We start from the raw sequence: 16,551 nt of genomic DNA on the forward strand, positions 1-16,551 counted from the left end.
ACAAAAGTTAAACTTTTCTCCACTTTGATAAATGTAAACTAATGCGAACCTTACAATTAAATTATTAATTCCTTCGTATATTATTGGTTTAAGTTGTCGAAAATTAATATTTCAATTGTAAGGTTCGCATTAGCATACATTTATAAGAGTGGAGAAAAGTATCTATAGCCATTATGGCGAACTAATAAAGTTTGAAAATATCCTATCTGTAACTCCGAACTGCTCGACCGTAGCGCTTCAAAACCGGCGCCAATCGATTCCTCGTGGCCAAAAACCCCAGACCCCCAAGTTTACCGGAGTTTATTAATTCTGGGGCGATTTTCGACTTCGGTTCTGTAACTCCGAACTGCTCGACCGTAGCGCTTCAAAACCGGCGCCAATCGATTCCTCGTGGCCAAAAACCCCAGACCCCCAAGTTTACCGGAGTTTATTAATTCTGGGGCGATTTTCGACTTGGCAACCATTCCTCGTATTATAATATAAGATAAAGATAAAGTTAGTTACTATTTTTTTGATAATTTTCAAAAATGGCAGTAGAATTTTTAACCATAAACGGTGCTATGGTGCTGCATACTATTGTGGTGTAATCAGCGCACTTGATTCAAGTAGCGAAGTTCATGCTGTGGCGAACCTGAAAACTTCAAAGTACCCTCAATGTATTTTTGTAATCTCCTTAATGAACTGAACTTCAAGAAATGAAATGTGATGTACCATCGTAAAACTTTGTTCTTTTCTCTTTTCGTGATTTGCTTTACGTCTTTTCTTCAGTTTTTACGTGCTCGATTAATCTTGGGTGTTTTTAATTTTGTTGTTAAATTTTTATTAAAGTAATGTTTAAATTTCGCATTTCTCCTTTTTCATTATCTTCGGACTTAATTAAAAATGCAGAATATAATACAAGCAACCGATTCTCACCAAACTATCATACCAATTAATGACGTACATTCCCGTTTTTGAACAATATCACACACGATACACAAGGTAAGGCTCGAGAGGTGCGGAAGGAAGTAGTACAGCACTATGGTGAATTTTTTTTATATTTATTATGATGAATTTTTTATGGAAATATGCTTCTGTTGCCTACTATGCTGAAATAATCCGAACTCATATTTAAGGTGATTCGTGTGATTTGATGGCTGCTGAACTGATTTCAAATTATTACTAAAAATTCAATACATAGCATTGACTTGAAAATAGTTAAAATCGAAATAATTCCGCGCGGGCAGCAGCTAGACTGATAAAATAAATTTGGTTAATATATTGTATAGTTTGGTTAATATATTGTATAATTTGGTTAATATATTGTTTACAACTAATTAAGGTGTTAGGATTGGAGGAGATTTTGAAGAATTGGAATATTTAAATACAGCTGTGCTGTGCATTCAGCTTACTATTAAAGTTTTTACTATTAAACTTACTATTAAAGGTTTATTGGTTACTGTTAAAGTTTTTATAATGTATAAGATAATTTTAAATGTTATCTAAAGGTCGTTAGTTCCATAATATAATGCTTTACTCGAAATGTTTCTTTCAACACTTAATATTTGTAAAGATAACAATGTATAGAACTTAGATTAAAACACGTTAAAAAGGTACGTTTATTCCAACAGAGAACGTATTTGTGCCAGAGTTAGTATTTTAATTAATGCTTATTAATAGCACATTTGAAGACCATTCTTCGAATCATTAAAATTGTTAAATTGCTACGTAAAGATCCGAACATTAGAGAAAAAGTTATATTCAAGGAGATATTTTATGTGTGTGTGTGTACTGCTCGATCACTTTCCTTTATTGATAATAATTTTGATGTTACACACCACAACATATAAACACGGTCTTTAAAAATCTAAAATATACAAGTGAAATTGAAACAAATAATGATATAATTTATTCGAAATCTCCCCAACATGTAATTTTTTTCAAGAACTAATGTTCATTTCTACCCCACACTAGTTTTAAACAGAAGAAATCTCCCCAACATGTAATTTTTTTTCAAGAACTAATGTTCATTTCTACCCCACACTAGTTTTAAACGGAAAAAATCTCCCTAACATGTAATTTTTTTCAAGAACTAATGTTCATTTCTACCCCACACTAGTTTTAAACGGAAGAAATCTCCCCAACATGTAATTTTTTTCAAGAACTAATGTTCATTTCTACCCCACACTAGTTTTAAACGGAAGTGTTAGTTAAAACAAAGAAATATTCATTAGCTTTTTCGTAATTATCTAACTATTATTTGAATATATAAGGTCATATTGAGTGCGTGACAAAACGGTGACGGAGCGGCTGATTACTATTGATTATGTTGAAAGCTGGATAATTGAAGACGAAACAAGATGAATATTATAAACTTGATAAATTAATATTTGATTTTATAAATCAAAAAAATCTTTTATGATTTAGAGGAGATCATGACCGAAATTTATTTAGCACACTTTTTCTATAGTACAGAGTCAAAAAAATTCTCTCTTTTTCACCCGCTGTTTTAAAATTTCACTCACCAATTTCGTTCCTTAGCGAGTCTCGTTCTTCTAAACCAGTGGTTACCAACTGGCGGCCCGCTAAACCTTTTTTTGTGTCCCGCGAACTAAAATATATTAGTTGTCATTTTTTCGGTGATAATTTTCGTAAAAAATAGAAAGCAGGAAAGGTCGCGGTTAAGAAGGGCTGACTCAGTGGAGTCTGATTTTCTCGCAATTAATGAAAATAATTGGAGATCAAAGGTAAATCGGAAGTCGTCATGGAGAAATCTTCAGAGGAAGACATTGGCTCACATTTGGCTGTCTGGCCAACTATGATGATGATTTCGTAAAAAATCTGTATGGGTTTTAAATACTTTTAAGTTTTATATCTTAACAATTTGGTATCTGTTGCACATTAATTGTTTAATAAATAGGTGAACAATTAAAGTTATTGTATCCAGAATTTTTTTTAATTAGAATTAAATATTTGTAAAAATCTACTTCTTATTTTAATTTGTAATTCAATACTTTTGTTTTGTACTACCTGATAAAAATCTGACAGTAATATTTAATGTTCATTCAAACATAAAAGAGTCCTATATAAAATTTTGATAAAGTGTTTTTAATTGCTGCCCCCGGCCTCATGTAAGTTTGAAAACCCTGTTCTAAACTGAATTAAATCCTTTTGTCAACCAGCACTAACTGTAGCGGATCCTTACAGATTAATTAGTAGTGATCTTAGAGGATCTAAATTAATAAACTTATTAAACCTTTTTTTAAAAAATTACTGTAAATAAATTCTATATTTTAAAAAAATCACCGTAGTAAGCAATAGAATAATGGTTAAAAAAATGCGTTCCAGTGAGATATTAAATTTTTAGAAAATATTTTATTACAGAAGTGAAATATCTGTTAAATATCATACTACTCCCTCATACTAGAATAAATCTCCTTTTTTTAATACAAATATAGGGAAAACATGCAAGCTTTTCTATAAATTGATCTTAGCGAAATAAATTTTAACGCCATTTTTCTTAGGGTGGACACTTTACCTAAAGTGCTATACAAAAGTAAAGCTTTCGATGGATTGCTCTGAGCAAGCAGAAATACTAACTGTCACCGTGTCCGAAAATCCATCATTCTGTCGCCCTTCTTTTCCTGCTGTTCCTGTTTTATTTTGGGCATCCATTTGTTACTTTTGTGTTGTTTTATGGTCCAGATTCAAATGCTCCTCGCCTATCATTTTTTAAGTTTCTGCAATCGATTCATCTTATCTGTAGAAGTTACGTCCAAAGAAAATCGCACATAAAACTATGAATCTCCTGCTGATGTTGTTGTTACTAGTTCACAGGAGCAAAAAAATGTTCTTTCCTAAACATTTACATGCGTTAGGGAAAATTTCCCCTCTATAAAAATGATTCACACAGCGAATTCGAAGTTTAACATCAAAGATTTTGCATCGATTTTTGGTATAAACGTGCACAACAAATGCGAAAATAGTTTCAAATATGTTAAGGAAGACATTGCTGTTATAATCTTGCGCGTTGCATATTAATAAAACTCAATTAAATAGTAAGTTTGATTTCTCATGTGAGTACTGAGGTTAAACTAAGATTTGAAAAATAACACATAGCTGTATGATGTAAGGATTAAACTTTTGATTTTAATTGATATAATTTTAACATTATAATAACTGCGTTATTGTTGAAACAAATTAAACAATTATGATGAGTAGAAACTATGATATGAAATTACCACACAAACTTTTCAAAAAAGTAAGTGATGATAATGTATTGCAAGTAGAGAGTGGTACTGCTATTCAATGTTGCTCAGTAAAAAGATTTAAAGATAAGCTTCGCTTGTTGTGCAATGTGGGTACTTAGGTGGAACGATCTTTTTAGTAGTTGTAACGGTAATTAATAATTGTACCTTACAATTATTAAAAAAATCGTTCTACCTAAGTACCCACATTTTATTTTATTTTATAACTGTCGTTGAACAGCCGACCATATTTAAGGTTTACGACTGCAAAAGTTCAACTCCGTAGCCTTGTCATTTTGAACCCAATCCAGAAGACAAGGGAATTCCTGAATCAAGTATGGAGAGAAATTTGCCTTCGTGGAAGATTTTTTGATGGAACTAACACGCATTTGCGTTAAATGGAGAGGAAAGCCACCCACGGTTAGCCTGATGGCAAGGGGACTCTAACCCATGATCCGTCTACCACTGATAATATTTTTAACGGCAGCATTATGCTTGATCTGAGCCGGGTGCGGAATTCGTATCGACCAGCCCTCGCTGGGATTCGAACCCGGTTCACCTCATTGGAAGGCGAACGCGAGTCAACACGGCTCAAGTACCCACAACGCATAGATTTTCTTTTTTTTATTTTTGCTATTGTTAACCCTTTGAACTCCGAGTTCAATAAAATGCTATTTGAACTAATATACGCACAAAATCATTTACTGTACTTAATACAGTATTTTTATGTAATTTTCAAAACCATGCGATTATTAATAATTAAGGTATAAAAATTTTTAATGTTTGAGTGATGGCGCCGCAGAAGCAGACTGCAAACATTTAAAACAAATACCTGCATTGACCGTTGATAGAGATAAAAAATTTTTTTGCTTGGAAATCTTTCATCAGTGTATGAAATCCCTCCCCCTAAATGTAATTAATTTTTCTAGTAGTTTATTTTCAAAATTATTTTGGAGTTCTTCAACACAATTGCAACAACAATAAAAAGCACCTAGACCAAAGTATACCAGAATTTCACTTTTTAAAAAATTGTAAGAAAAATATTGTAGAATAAAATTGTACGACTGTTGTATAACAGCACGACTGTTTTCTTTCGACTGTGTTTTCACTTTTGAGCTCAAACAACAAGATGATATCGTAGTTATCAATCATTTTGCTATTACTATTTATTGTCTTTCCAAAAATCAAAAGGTGTTCCGTTTTTCTAGTTTTAGCAGCATTTTCTAACAAAATAAATTTAAATTTCACACTTACAAGTAAAAATTTCTACACTCTCTCGATGCAAACACTCTTTTTTTAATAAGAAAATGATTTGGAAGATTTTACATGGTAGAAATGTTGGCACAATTTAGAACTTTTTAAACAATTGTTGTCACAACCAAGCAAAATTTTGAAAACAAATGCTGCCCTGAAATTATTATTCAACACCTCTATGTATAAACACGTCTGCAGAGATGCCAACTGCTCCGGACACACCAAAATATTTTTTTAAAAAATGGTAAATAACTACAAAGTAAATTTTGCAAATATTTGACCAAATATTGCATAGAGGTGAAAGCTCATACCAAAGAACTTATATGCGAAGTGTGTGATTTGATTTTATTGGGCACTTGGGCCGCGAAGCGACCCCTATCTCATTCATCTGGAATTAAACACTGTTTTTGTTGAGCATAGAGGTAGACAAAAGTACTATAAAGTGGTGAATTATTTAGAAATAGTGGTGGATAAAAATCTACTAAATTGAATTTATTAAACCAAGAATCACAATTGATAAACTACCCAAGAATCACAATTGATAAACTACCACTTAAAAATATTTATTTGCTGTCCGGAGCAAGTTGGCATCTCTGCGCCTGAGTAATATCACAATTATAACTAATGTTAAATTTTGAAAAGAAAAAAACATTTGTAAGATATTTCATAAGTAAAAAATCATTATTTTAAAGATATTTTATTTGTAAAAAATTTATTATTTGTATTTCCTCAAAAGCCTTTTTTTCATATATATAAAAACGGTTTTATTGGTTTTTTGCGCTCAAAATATTTTATAACTTAAGTGGCACTTTTATAAATGGAAGAAAAAATATGTTCGCAAACTCGCATTTACTTTCAAGGAGATCTTAGCATGTTTAAATTCTTTTTATCTTCAAACGAAATCAATTAAAATAGTTACTTTGCTTCTTCGAAAATCTAAAAAGCCCTTACAAGTCCAAATTCTATTGCAAGATCATTTTAACTTTAGGATGAGAGAGAAAAAAGTATTTTAACAATAGTACAAAAAGCTCTAGGAGAAACAAAACAATCAATATACCCCTCCATAGAACCAATTAAACTTATCCAATGAAGCAATAGAACCATTTTCCCTAGCTTTCTTTCTTTGATGTTGTTTTGCCTTTTAACGACCAACTACATCTCGTTAAATTTAATTAAACCGAGAACTCATGAAGCTAAACGGAGGAAAAAAACTCACTAAATGAACTTCAGTTAATCTTATCAACATTCATCGTTTCTCGGGGAGGCTAATTACGAACGAAACTGATCAAACATGCTATAAATTAGAAGATGAATTAGCGATGGGGAAAAATTCACCCAAATTTAGAAAATTTGCGAGGTGCTTTATTGAAAAAAATAAAATGATTGAACATTTTGCGCACTATTCATCGCTTAACTTGAAGGGTTTGCCTTATGGTTTTTGAAAGTTGTTTAAATACAGTTATGTAACTTTTCCAGGCTAAGTTAATTTTATTTAATGTTTATATCGCTTAAAATATTTTCTAGATATTTTTCACTAGTAAGATACTTTAATTGAAAGCAATACGTCAGGAAATTTGAGGGATTTTTCTAGAAAGTACTGCTTTTAGCAAACAGTTTCTAACTTCGCTTTTTTTTGTTGTAGCGTAAATAGAATATCAATTAGTAAATGAATGTAATAAGAGTATTTACGGTAAACTGTTAAAAATTAATATCTTTTTTCGAACAGTGTGGGATTATGTAGGCGAAATTCTAATGAAACTTGAAAATTATCAAATGAAGCATAATTTATTCGTTCGTTTAATTTCGATTGTTTAGTTTCGTTCATTTAATTTCAATCAATCGCTAGGATAATAAACCAAACAATATTCTAGTTTTTCAATAAATTACAAAAAAGCTTTCCGAACAAAACTAATTTCAGATTTAAAATCCCCGCTTCCGAATTAGGTACGATCAGTTACTCGTACTAATGCAACGAAAAATTTGTTCCCTAGCGTAATTAAATTTATTTTTGAGTATTTAATTACGTAAATAAACACAATTAGAGATTTTTGCATATCTCACAACTACAGGGCTTATTTCAAAATAATAATGAAATTGCCCCTATAGTTTCAAAATAGTATCACGAATTTAACTTTTTAACACTAAAACGACTGAAACTTAGTAAGTATATACCTATATTGCCCCAAAGCAATCAAAATGACTGCATTGTGAAAGAATAACTATTGTGTAAAGAAATTTGTTTAAAATTAATTTTTGATATTTTTTATATTATTTACAGTCATACAACAAGTTACTTATAAGTGTTAACAATAAAGAAAAATTTACTTCACTTGGAAAAATATATAATTTATTGATTATTTGTACATTTTAAGCAAATGTAAGTGGAAATCTTTTTATGTGTACATCTTCCGCAAACATGTTTTTGACATTTTTCACATATATTACTTGTTTTGTTATTGTGGCAAAGTCGTGCTTGACGAATTTTTCATTTGTTAGAATATGTTGTATTTGATGATGTTGCAGTTTTGATCTTTGGGTCCTTATGTTCTGATTAATTTTTCTGTATTGCTGCTCTGCAATCGGTGGAGAGCTGTTCTGCTAATTTGTTTGGCTGCTGTGGGTAGTTGTCTTTTATTTCCTCTAATAGTTCCAACTAGTGTTGTTTTTTTGGCCAATAATTTCGTCGCGAGTGACATGCTAGTGAAAAAGTTATCGGTCGTGATATTCCTTCCACAGCTTGTATATGGCTCGACAAGTTTCAGAACGAACAACGTGTTCACTGAGAAGCATTGACGATGGTCGTTGTTCATTTTCCCCAAGAAAGGAAAACCATTCAAAACGTACTTGCTACTAACATCTGATGCAAACCAGAATTTGATGCCAAATTTGTTGGGTTTATTAGGCATATACTGTATAAACTTGCACCTAGCTATTGTCGGAAATAATTGCTTGTCAACTGTTATATTTTGCTCTGGTTGATAGCAAGCTTGACTATTTTCAATGAACTTGTTCCATATTTCAGAAACCAAGGCAAATTTATTTGTTTGGGTGCTTGGGGGTGTCTACTTCTTTCGGTTCTTTTATCAAAACGAATAAATCGTAGGATTTGCTTGAACTTATCTTCTAAAAAGTTCGAGACCCCACTTTGCAGACCATAAATAACTCATCTTTAAATTTTTGCATCGTAGGCTCCACGAGCAAAATGCACGTATTTCTGGTAATGTTGTTGTCCAATCGTACCCTAAAATTCGGCAGCCTTCTTCTCCTGTGTAGTTTTTTTATATGTTCGATAATGCAGTTACCTATTATCAACGAGAAACTCACAAGATTATCCGCCATAATGTTACTTTTTGCGTAGCCTGTTGGCCCTTCCGCACCCATGAAAACACAAGTAGGTGGTAACCTTCCAGGAGTACCACCTTCGTCAAATTTTAACCACACAGTACCATCGGCAGCTGTTTCGGTCTCTTGAAAGGTGTTTTCAGTTTCCTCATCAGAGTCTGAACTACTTAGCACCCTACACCTTTTCCTGGACACATTGATGACACTTTCATTTTCATCGTTGGTGATCATCTCTTCATTGCTATCTTCAGCATCAGATGTCTCACTTTGAATATAATCCGATTCATCATCAGATGATAGTTCTCAATTTGTTGCATCTGATTCGATATCGGAACACTCTTCACCCATGTTCTTTAGCTTTTCCAATAACTCTCTTCTATTCGATATTTATTTCATGAATTTAGGGCGCGAAATAAATCAACTGAACAACGTGTTAGAACGTGTTAGAACGCCATTGCATGAAGCGGGCCTATCCAAAGTCGACACGTGCAGCTCGCGGTTTTCCCACTCTGTCAAAGCGTATCGATTACAGTACGTGATCCTACTGTCAGTGATCCTCCCTCCCCTCTGCACTACGCTATAGCGCATTCAAGGGGAACGAGGCAAGTGGACACGCCTGGCATAAAGATTTGAATAACAAGTACTACTTTATGAATAAAAAGTATAAAAATCTCTAAACGCAAAGTGGTATCTTGCAAAATTGAATTCGTACTTGTATTAACCTACATTTTCAATCACTAAATAAATTTTTGTTCTTACATGTAGTTCCTAAACATTCATACGTGCCTAAAGGTTGTTGACGTATGCCTGTTTAGGCAGAGGGGGTGCGATTGTTCTTGTTTTCCAGTGGCGCCATCTATGGCCAAGAATTCGACATCTGCCACACCATACGTCGCACCCGTTTATAGGGCGGACCCATTCATGCATCCATTCATTTATCCACAGATCGTAATTTTGACCTGAATCAGAGAACGATCGATCTCCAATCCAGTATCCCCAGAGGTTTTGATTTGTTATGGGAACATGGAGGACTTTTGCGACTCGACAGATTTAACGTGCATCAGTCACTTTACTACACGGGGAGTGTTCGGCCGGTGGGGTTCGAACCCACGAACTCTCGGACATGGGCCCAGCGCCCTACCGACCAGGCTATCCCGACGTGCCTAACGGTAAGTCAGATGTTGTAAGAATGGACTCTTTACATAACTTCAAGAAGCCGCATTCATGAGAAAAAATAAATACGCAACTTTCATCACGTAATCAGTTTTTTTAAAAATAATTGGCGTTGACCAGCCGTATCAACAAGCTACTGCTGGGATTCGAACCTGATCCACCCCTCATTGGTAGACGAACGTTCTACCCCCTGAGCTACCGTGGCTCCACGTAAAAGGTTTGTATAAATCTCTGAAAGACGCCTGAAAAGTACTATTTAAAAATAACAAAATAAATAGATAACATGCAACATTTTGTAACTGTTGCCAAACAAGTTAATGGATCTTTTCAGAGCAATAAGCTGTTTTAAATGAGGCACAAGAAATGAGCAAAAATACTTTTGTCTTGCATTTATTTCTTCTTTTAAATGTACAGCCATTAATTATCATTGACGGTAGATACGTTTCAAGATATTAAAACTGAACGACGACGACAAAAACAGAAATAAAATGGTTTAAGCCACGCGAATAAAAGAGATACGAGAAAACGTAAAATGTTCTGCCCTCCAGGAAAACATAGAATGATGTACTGACGATCAGCAATTTATTGGGTGAATGAATCACTCTACTAAAGAAAAGAACCTGTGTTCAACGAGTAATTTTGAGAACATAAAAGAAAAAAAGATATTTTTTCTTCTGAAGTTAAGAATGCAATAAATTTCTAAAATATTGAAAACGTTTAGTGTAAAAATTAAAATGTCATAACTCTTAAACATTCTGGAGAATTAATAGCAAAAATAGTTAGTTTTAACGCTCTTTATTTTATAAAAAATATTTGGTTTCTTATACAATTAAATATAATGTAGTAAAATTTGGTTAATTTTATATTTTAAATGATCATTAATATTTGATATCTCTAGCTTAAAATCGTATCTCTATTTTATAATTTTATTTTATAAATTAAAATAATGAAATTTTATTAATAAAACAACAATATGATTCACAAACAATTATTGATATCAAGGTTTTATGTAATAATGTAACTTATATATTATTACGAAAAATCTATTTAGTTAAATAATGTACGAACTTCAATCCATGATACTTTTTCCTGCGATGGCATGTATTGTCGTACTTTTGGCAGATATCAAAAACCTATCCAGCATCTTCCAGAACGTCTTGTAATCATTTCTACGTTGTTGTAGGTTAAGCATTGACGCCAGTGACCTCTTCAAACAATGTCAAAACCAACATGCCTGCTAATTCCAACTATATGTTTAAAATTTTATGTTACAAGTTCATAAAGGTCTCCAATAAGTCAAACAAAACCAGCTTATCTTCTTTAAATACACTGGTGAAAGAAGTTAAGAGAATTTGTATACTTGGTCGATTATTTCTAGAACTAATGGACCGATTTTAATAAAATTGGATATGCAGAGATGCCAACTGCTCCGGACACGCCAAAATAATTATTTAAAAAAAAAACGGTAAATAACTACAAAGTAAATTTTGCAAATATTTGACTATTTTTGCTTGCTTTTTAAAAGGTTTAGCATGACATAAGTACTATAAAGTGGTGAATTATACAACCCTACGAATCATTTAGAAGTAGTGGCGGATAAAAATCTACTAAATTAAATTTATTAAACCAAGAATCACAATTGATGAACTACCACTTTAAAATGTATATCTGCTGTCCGGTGCAAGTTGGCATCTCTGGATATGTCTATACATACTGTTGGCGCCTTTCTCGGCTTTGGCTTCGTTTATCTTTTTTCATATTGATCCTCAGTGTTAGAAGTATCAGTCATTTTTATAAATCGAAATATGAGTTCCAAAACGAAGCTATGACGAAACGAAAACGAAAGTTGATCAAAATTAATATTTTCGAATTAGATCAGGTTTGAACTCCGGGTAGACAGGAACATGTTGAGTGGGTCGAATGAACTGTATTACTAATGATTAGGAACAAACGATAACTATATATTAATGAAACGATGAATGACGCCATTTGAAGACGTTCGACTATATCAGAATAAAAAACAACAAGAGCTCTTCTTTTCGCCAAATTAAAAAGATAAACGAAGCCAAAGCCGAGAAAGGCGCCAACACATTGATACAATACAAAACAAATAAACATCCAACAATTGTAATACATACTCATGATCGTGCGTAACACTCGATGGAGTCGGAAGGTATGAAACAGCGATTGCATAATAAACAAAAATATGGGTTAACAGGGGGTATGGTCCCCTGTTACAGATATACAAGCCTTGCAGCGTGATTTCATACTTGAAAAAAGGCAATTTATCATTTCAGGAACACTGTTTTCATTCCCTAGATGGTTCTCGGAGGGGGTAGCGAGTAGCAATTGTCCTCCCCAGAGCATACCAGACATGCTCTATAGAGTTGAGGTCTGGACATCTGGCTGGCCAATCCATTCAACGAATATCCTCACTCTCTGGAAATTCATCAACCAGAAGAGCTCTATGTGGCCCCGCGTTACTGTCCATTAAAATGAACCCAGGAACTGAACGAACATAAGGCTCCAAAACCTCACACCAGTCACAGAGCCTCTTTCAAAGACATGGAGAGGTGTGCGGCCGCCCTCCTGGAACTGTTTTCATGAGTTGCTTACGACGCCTGACGTTAAATTGAACTCTCTACATATCTAGACCTGAAACTGGCCTGCTTCTAACCTCCCCACAATTCGCTACCTCATTCCATCATCTAAACGTTGGTGGTTACTCATTTTTACTGTTATAATTTGAATTTTACCTATTGCTGCAAAATAACACCGAGAAATTCGCCTAGGTGTGCTAGCGAACGAAATGCGTCTCAACTTACGCGCACTTATAAAGCCTGTTTCTCCACTGGCCCCGCCTACACACACGTGTACGCTTACGTATTTGATATACAAGATTTGCATTTTTGTCTAGAAGCAGTGGTCTTCGTGCAGTTCAGTTCTTTTCATGAAATTCGATAAAATATGCAAATTCTCTTAATTTATTTCATCAGTATATATATGTAATTCCTATATTATTACATTACCTTAACTGTTTATATTATACTTGTTTTTTGGAGAGTTTTACCTACCTATTTACAGTTTAGAATTGTTTTCGTAAAATAAAACTGCACTCTTACAACAAAGGGAATTATAACTTTTTTGAATTTAATTGTTCTAATTAAGTATGTTTCAAAGAAATGTGCCCACATTTAATAATAGTTTAACTTATAAGTTGCTAAAAATGTTTGAATCATAATTTATTGCAGCTCGTTTTTATATTAATTTGAAATGATTTTCTATAAAAATATTAACGCGATGTAAATAGATTCTTGGAACTCTGCAATAGAATAAAAATCTATTTGAAGACTATTAATTAAACTATATTGTACCTCTTTTTCCCCTTTTTCTTAATTTTCAAATAGTTATTTTTTAAAAAAAAACATCAGCGTTCTTCATTATAATGATGAATTTACTACTACTATTAGCGAGGTTAATTTTAAACCTTGGCTTTCTTTAAACTTAATTAAGGACTGCAATTAACTTCACTTACCATTTCTCGGGGCTTTAAAATATTGCGATTTAATCAGCTAAAGTTTTAAATTATACATAATAGAAGGGAAATAAAAGAAAGTAGGAATAGAAAGGAAGATGGTTTTCCTTTTAATTGTACTCGGGAAGACATGGTTTTGAACCAACAAAGAAACAATTTTTTTTTAAAATCAAAATAATTATAAATACTTTTGTGCTTGGTATTTGTTTTTTCCGGGGATTTTAACACGATGCAAACGAAGATTACGGACGCGGAACAATTTAATCTTTTTTTTAAAACAAAAATGTAATGAGAGAGAAATTTTATTTAATTGCTATTTTTGGAAGGGAAAAGGAAACGTCATTGTTGCAGAGTTCAAGTTTATTTTAAAATTAAAAAAGTCAGTTTTAGTATTTTTAACTTACATTAATTGTTACTGGTAATTTTAAATTTTTCTGAATGGTCACATTTTTAATTTGTAAAGTTACAAACATACAAATTTTACTTACAAAAGAAAAACGATGTTAAGATGAAACAATATATTTTTTTATCAAAATAGTTTATGGTATATATATATATATANTATATATATATATATATATATATATATATAATACAAAAATTATAAATATTTTTGTATTAATAACAGCATTAAAACTCTTTCGTTTTCATTAAATGTCTTTGGTAAAGAATAGGTGTAGAAATTCTATTTTGGGACTTCAAGGCTGAAAACATACCATTGTATTATAATTAGATTTATATTTCAAAGGAGGAGTTATTTTTAAAATCTTGTGCCTCTTTCACTTCTATATTAGGAAGCATTAAATGATTTTCATCAATGCGTAAGGTTACAAGACTGAGCCTTTTTACTCAATTTCTATAAGTATTTAATGCGAGACCGATGGTTTTCGCATGTCTCTTGCTGAATAACGTATTCCATAAAAGATCTGCCGGAACCATCCGGAGTTTTGTCCACACCCCTCCCTTGTGGAGTGTGGATGTGAAATGTTATAGCCACCAGCCGACCTTTAAATAAACCTTTTGATAACGTATTATGGCTTATGACTGCATTATTAAAGCTGAATACAACAATGATAACAGGGATGTAGCCCTGTTATTATAAGACGACAGGATAGTTGCTTGAGGAGGAAACTTGCGCATTTCTCTCTCAGAATCTAAGCTTAGCGGAGACGGGCTGTGACTTCGGGAAACCTCATCCCATCACCCACCGGGGTAAAAAATACATCAAAAATATCGAATATCCCATTCGCATGGACAGTTGAAAATTTATCAAGTCAAATTCTGCTGCAACACATGGTAATTAATTATTCATCCAGTATCTTCTACAAAAAATAAATTCTTCGATCATCAAACTTTTCGTTTATTTAAATGATACCTACGCCCAGTGGAACTCAACGATCATCGATTTTCCATATGTCTATGCTGCATGTTATGTCTACGTTCTGAAGGCGATGGATACAACTAGAGAGCTGAAATTCAATATTATTCATCCCTCTTGGATAAAAAAGAAAATCTGCATTGTCCATGTCCCTTGTCCATCCATTTAATGTCCTGATAGACATTAAAAAGTTTTTGATTTGAAACCCCATCCCTTCCGTCCGGAAAGTTTTGTTATGCCTTTCTCCCAGAGCTGCTCTGGATTTTATTGTCAATAAATTGTTCTCACCTCGCCTCATTCAAGGAGAAATATGATTCCTCTTAAGGAAGAAATTATTAAACAAATTTCATCTGATGTTGTGGTTTTCAAGATCGACCTTTCTCACGTATCCTTTTTGTGGTAATTTTTTTTTGCATTTCTCCTAAGACAATTTCTTGAATTTTTATTGATTAAATTAAAAAAAAAATTAAAAAAGCACTCATGTAAATAACAAAAATCATAGATTATGATTTTAAACTTTTTTTTCTCTTACTTGATGTTTTAATTGAGACAATTATTTTTTATACATTTATCGTATTTACTGTTGAAATTTTTTTTTCTTCTTGAGAAATTTTTATTTTCAGTGAATTGATTGTTTTTGATTGACATAAGAAATGTTTAGAAAAATTATTTTCATATTTATTGTTTTATGTGTTACAGTTTCTATGATTTATTGATTAGTTGAATTTATATTTTTGTTTTACTATAGTGTTTAGGGTTAAGATGAAAATGCCATTAAAATGTTTCTTTTTCTCTTCAACGAAATTGATGAAGGTCGACGTTGGAGAGAAGGTTGCTTTTATTGACATTAGATACGAGTCGTGCTCTAAACCTTTTATTATGAAATTTAATCAATCGAATATATTTAATGGTTGAATTGCTTTTCGTATGTTTACCTTGCTTTTTTTTTTAAAAAAAATTATAATATAATATTGTATTTATAGTGCATTTAAAATGTTTTTGAAGGAAATAAATGTGGTTGAAGTAAATGTCCAAAAAGTTCAAATGATTCGAAGATAGATCTTGGTAATGGATGCATACATCATCAGGTTAATATCGACGAGAAAAAAAAAACTGAGAACAGAATAGAAAATGTGGACTTAAAAGAAATTTGTAATTCTTTTACTTTTTTGGACTTGGTCAAAACTAAATTATTCCTATTAAAAAAAAATATAAAAAAAAGTGAAAACTTAAATGTTACCCAAACAAAAGGACATTTAACACTTAGCAAAATTTTTGAGTTTCCCTTTATTACGATAGGCTAAACTGCTAACTCAACTAAGTTTTTTATACTTGATACTGATTTACCATATATATATATGCTTTAGTAGGGCTGCAAACTTGCAAAGATTTTTGTTTGTTTATTGATTGTGTCGGGCCAGTTGTTACTCAATTTGGTAAGAGACTGATCATCTCTGCTAATTCTGAAAGTGACAACTTATCTTTGCACATTAGACAGCAGAATTCTCAAAATGTTAAGGTTAAAAATGGTGAAAAAAATAAAAGTTAAAGATGTTTCAGTAAAAGTAAGCATCGAAAAAATAAAAGTAAGATGTTTCAGTAAAAGTAAACATCGAAAAAATAAGAGTTACACATGTTTCAGT

The sequence above is a fragment of the Parasteatoda tepidariorum genome, chromosome 10 (genome assembly GCF_043381705.1).
Source record: "Parasteatoda tepidariorum isolate YZ-2023 chromosome 10, CAS_Ptep_4.0, whole genome shotgun sequence".
In the NCBI taxonomy this organism is placed as follows: domain Eukaryota; kingdom Metazoa; phylum Arthropoda; class Arachnida; order Araneae; family Theridiidae; genus Parasteatoda; species Parasteatoda tepidariorum.